The sequence below is a fragment of the Mytilus galloprovincialis genome, chromosome 1 (genome assembly GCF_965363235.1).
Source record: "Mytilus galloprovincialis chromosome 1, xbMytGall1.hap1.1, whole genome shotgun sequence".
NCBI lineage: Eukaryota > Metazoa > Mollusca > Bivalvia > Mytilida > Mytilidae > Mytilus > Mytilus galloprovincialis.
Window position 1 is genome coordinate 5,803,642 of NC_134838.1, and position 5,689 is coordinate 5,809,330.

Below are 5,689 nucleotides of genomic sequence, written 5' to 3' on the forward strand. Positions count from 1 at the left end.
GAACAAGAATTACACATTTCCATTTAACAAATGCAACTTTTCTTTCTTTTAACACATAATACTTTTCACAAAAAGGAGATTTTGTATGATGGCCAATAAGACAACCCTCTATCCTAAAATCAAATATTGATGTTAGCAATTATAGGTACATGTACAGCCTTCAACATGACATCTTGGTAAGTGTTTCAAATTCTGAATGTTTAGTGTTTCAGTGGCCTTGAATATATATTTCACTATGATGGCGGAAATTCTAGAATGTAGGTTTCACTTTGACGACGGAAAACCATTTTTAATGAATTATTCAGAAATACAACAAACTACCACATTTACCTTGATATTTACTGAAAATTCATTCAGCTGGATTCACTACACGATTACAAGCTAGGAAAATCGGCCCAAAATCTGACTGTCTAATTTATAAATATATATATTCTACACAATTCATACACACTTCTAAAAATTTCCCAAATGAAGAAAATACCTGAAATTCAATTCAACTAACTATTGCTTTTTTCCCATTGACCAACTAGAGATAATATAAAAAAGAAGATGTGGTATGATTGCCAATGAGACAACTGTCCACAAGAGACCAAAATGATAGACCTATCCAAAAGTTAAGACTTCTTTTTTCTTACAATGTACATGTAGCTACATGAACCAATAAAAAAATAATAATAGTTTGTTTCTGAATTTTTAATTTTTAATCCAAATTTTAGTCTTGTGTTGGTTGTATACATTGTACATGTCATTCCAAATGTTGGTTTTCTGCCCTCTTATCAGCTTGGCTATTTGCGCAATTGTTTCTGCATACATGTAGTTGGTATTGGTAATGTTTTCTACTCTAGCTCAGTCAATATAGTACACTGGATATGTAGGATGGCTTGTTTCAAAGTTAAGACATTTTCACATATATGTGGTTAAATTTTCGGAATACGCGATTTTTTTCACACAACAATTTCTTTGAAAACTTAATACTTTGAATACATTCAATAACTCCATAGTTTTTACATATTTATACTGTGATCCTCTACTTTCCAGATCAACACAAATGGTAAAGCTCAGTCACTTGTTAAAAATGAAACATGTTCAATATCACTACAGAGACATTTTTTGTTTACACACAACTTTTGTGTTCCTCATTTGGAGGTGCATTAGGAATATTGACCCAGCTGGTCTTGTGTTGGTTTCAGATCTCTGAAAAAAAAATATCATAAATTATAAAAAAAAAAAATAAATTGATCCCAACTTATGAATTACAGCAGTTCTTAAAAATTATTCTGTGTTTAAACATAATCAATATTTTGTCTATTGCTGGTCCTATAATAAACTGCAGATTCATAATTATGTTGTGTTGTTACTGAGATGTTTGTATCTTTGCCAATTATACACATTTCGATGATGTATGTTAGAAATTTAACACAATTAATTATTCATATCTTATGTTTAACCTTTGTTCTTATTTAAAAAACAAATTTGTTAAATTGAACATGTGTTAATAAAATTATGTCTGTTCCAGAAAATACTTTGTCCGCCCCTAAGGGACAGCCCTAAGCCCTTTTAAAAAAAAAATCCCAGCACCGACAGATTTAAAAATTTATAAGAACAACACTCCTTTTGCATTTTGGTATTTCATACACAACCACCCCCAAATAAAATTTAAGAAAAGAGCTTTCCCTGGGGAAGAGGGGACATAATATTTTCTGGAGCAACCAGTGGTTATTCTACAATAAAGGAAGTTTGGATTCACAATATTGTCATTTTTCAATTAATTTAAGATATGCAAAGGTTTCTACCTTAATACATTCAGAATGTACATCGATACAAGACCTCATAGCATATGCCAATGAACGCAATTTATAAAATCAACAAATTATAATTTGATAAATAAAATTAATATAAGAAGAATGTGTCCATGAGCCACAAATGATCTTATCAAACTTAATTTAAAGGACATATCTAGAGAACAGTAAAGCAGATGCTCTCCAAATTCAAACTCCGCGTTTTATGATAATAAACGTTGTGTATTGGTTGCATAACATGTGGTTTAGGCAAACGTTAGATAACAGAATCCAATTTTGAGTTCAATGTACATGTATGTACGTACAGTACAAGAGTTAAACTATATCACTTAGTTAAGGAGGACATAAAAAGAGCTGATCAATTGATGTTTACCTTTTTAAAATCTTGGTCCAAATTTTTGAGCTAGTGCATGCTTAACTGTTACATGGTTACTGCAATGATTTCCTCAACCTCAGACACATTGGATCTGTGGATTTATATACAAGACTCTGGAAAAAAAATTAAAAATACATTCAATTATCTTTTATATTCTTCTGTCTGTTTCATATAAAAAAAGAAGATGTGGTATGATTGCCAATGAGACAACTCTTTTCAAGAGACCAAAATGACACAGAAATTAACATTTATAGGTAACCGTACGGCCTTCAACAATGAGCAAAGCCCATACCGCATAGCCAGCTATGAAAAGCCCCGAAATAACAATGTGAAACAATTTAAACGAGAAAATTTACCGCCTTATTTATATAAAAAAAAATGTATGCATGTTTATTTGATCATGTTAGTCCAACAAATCTTTAAGAGAACAAAGTGACAAATTTAAATGCATTCCAAAATTCATATGTTTTATGATTCATTACAACATTGTTTCTGATCACATATTTAGTGATTGTACATGTAGCTCGTCATTGATAAACATGTAGATTTCATACTATAAATTGTACAGCAAAAAGATGTCCCTATGTACTGTTTTTTAACACCTGTAAACTGGGTTTTACTCTGAAAACAAGAAATTTTTACCCAACTCTCAAGGCTAGATCCTAGTCTAAATCATTATGACACTTTCAAGACTTGGAAGGCTGTTTTTCAATTTTTTTTCTGGGACGCCTTTCTACAACGACCTAGTCCCATTACGACAACTTTGATGGGTATCTTAATTTTTTTCTGTGACGCCTATATTTTACAACATCTTTATTGGCACAATTGTCTATTTCCATGTCAGACCCAGTGATACAATGATTGATCGTTTGTTGCTCAACATCCCATAGGCGGATCGAGGGGGTGGGCCCCCCTTTCGTGGGAAAAATTTGGTTGATCATATAGGGAATCACTGAAACATGACTGGAGAGGGCCCCCCTTAGGTCAGTCAGCGGGTCCCCCCTTAGGAAAAGTTCTGGATCCGCCACTGCATCCAGTGGCAAATATTTCATGCATGTTAGCGACGACCCCAGTGATATATGCAGTATTATCATTAATAGGCGGAGTTAGTAATATGCCAAGTTTGAAATATGCGGAGTTTGTAATGGACCCAGATATCTAAAAAAATAACAGAGCAAAAGACACTTGTAGCCTTAATATATAGGGAAAGTAGCTCTTGTCACAGATAGAAAACAAACAAGTACTTGTGGCTATGCACCCCTCCCCCTTTTTTTTACTTTCTACAGTTATCATGGTTATTACTTATTTTAAATTGCATATATCTTCAGAAACAACACAAGTTAATCAAGCAATTTGATAAATGGATTCAAATAACACACATTATGGCTAAAATATCTTGTATCAGTGCAATATATTGACAGTATAAGAAAAAGTATCATATAATATTTCAACATGGTCACGTATAACAGACTTGAAAGAGGCGCCCAACACGGTAACAGCTGTTTTATTTTCATCAATCAAACTTGTTTTTATCATGGAGAACCTATTTGGTGTAATGTGCAATCATTATTTTACCTTTTTCTTTGTTCTGGAATCTCGACCAAGCTAAATTTCCACTGCATATTTCTCACTGTTTTCAAAAATCAAGCGGCAAAAGTGCGCAAGCTCAGACTTTTCATAGTGTTGTGATCCCGAGTATATCTCAAGACCGATATATACCTTGGATGGTCGTTCTTGCAGTCAGAAACGGCCGATTGCTCTTCTAGTGAATTCGTCTGCTGTATAGCCATTAATAGTTTCAACCGGAAGAGGATGCTTTCTGGGTAGTTCTTCGGACATCTCTTGATGGTCTTTCTGATGACCGAAAACTAACCCCCCGGATACTACAATAGTATGCAGCGGTAAAACCCGAGTACTGCTGAACGTTACACTAATCAAATCGTAAAAAATGATTAATATGAAATCCAAGTGATAAATGATGACAAAATGTTAATGATATATTAAACAATAAATATTCATATAAAATACATATATTAGAACATTAAAATTGGATTTGTAATATTTTCTTTGACATCTTGGTGCAAATTATGTCTGCGGGAAAAAAGGGGGAGTATTTTTCTTAAATCGAAAAAATCGTAAATATATTCTAGTGAAGGTGATGGATCGATAAATCCAGGAATACTCATTATGACATACCACAAAAATTCGTCCCATTAAACCAGATTTTTACAATGTATTCACTACGTTTTTATAATGTCGATTATGACAGTTATAAGCACGTTGTCACAACGTAATAAAATGTTACGTCCTGACAAGGTACTAAATTTACGTGAATCCGACGTAATTTTATAACGTCGTCTGTACGTCTGCATCCAACGTTGGAATTTTACGTTCCCACAACGTTGGTATGACGTAAACTCACGACATGACGTTCAGACGACCAATAACCGACGTCGGGAGTACGTCGTGTGTTTACTGGGTAAGCATTTCTTACATTACGAGATTGTAGAATTATTTTAACTGCATATGGCTGTTTAGAAAAAAAGAAGTGAAAACAGTCATTATATAAGGAAACAATTTTATTTAACCTTTTAATATACTAGGAGTTAAAAGTATCTATAAATCTAAGAGGCTATTTTCTCTTTATCTTCACTTAATGATACCTCCCCCCCCCCCCCCCCGTTATCGATCTCAAGGTAATTTGAATATTGCATTGCAAACTTATATGTAGGTTATTATACAACATGTAAACAAATTGGAAATGTTAAAGAAAAGAGCAAGTGAGATTTTAATTCACTGAAAGAAAACGTAGCTGTTGTAGCCCTTACATCGTCATGCAACTAAAACTGAGAATGGAAATTGGGAATATGTCGAAGAGATAACAACCCCCACCAAAGAGCAAAAAACAACCGAAAGTCACCAATGGGTCTTCAACACAGCGAGACAATCTCGTATAAGAAACCCTTTTATTTATTGTTGTAGATTTTGATTGATTAGTGTTTATCTATGCATGACGTAATATTGTACCTTTTCAACACTTCGTATGTGACGTCATGGTTATGACTTTTTGCGTTCAGCCTTGTTTGTCACTGAGTTTGGTGTGTCTATTTTCTGTGTTGGTCTTCAATGAATTATGTATTATGGTAAAAATGTCCTGTACCAAGTCAGGAAAATGGCCATTGTTATATCATAGTTCGTTTCTGTGTGTGTAACATTTTTACGTTGTGTTTCGGTTGTGTCGTTTGTTTTCTCCTATTTTTGAGTGAGAATTCACATTACTATAAGACGTGTCACGGTACTTTTCTATCCCAAATTCATGTATTTGGTTTTGATGTTATATTGGTTATTTCATCTGATGTTGTCTAATGCTTAGTCCGTTGCTGTGTGTGCTACATTTTTAATGTTGTGTCGTTGTTCTCCTCTAATATTTAATGCGTTTCCCTCAGTTTTAGTTTGTTACCCCGATTTTGTTTTTTTGTCCATAGATTTATGAGTTTTGAACAGCGGTATACTA

The 5,689-nt window shown here is 33.4% G+C and overlaps 1 long non-coding RNA gene across 1 annotated transcript; it reads right to left on the minus strand.

The window, feature by feature from the left end:
* Positions 1-564: 564 nt before the first annotated feature.
* LOC143063830 (uncharacterized) lies at positions 565-3,931 on the minus strand. The gene is made up of 3 exons (XR_012975107.1): positions 3,751-3,931; positions 2,173-2,288; positions 565-1,194 (listed from the first exon to the last, which is right to left on the minus strand). It is a non-coding gene; the product is annotated as an uncharacterized LOC143063830 (long non-coding RNA).
* Positions 3,932-5,689: the final 1,758 nt, after the last annotated feature.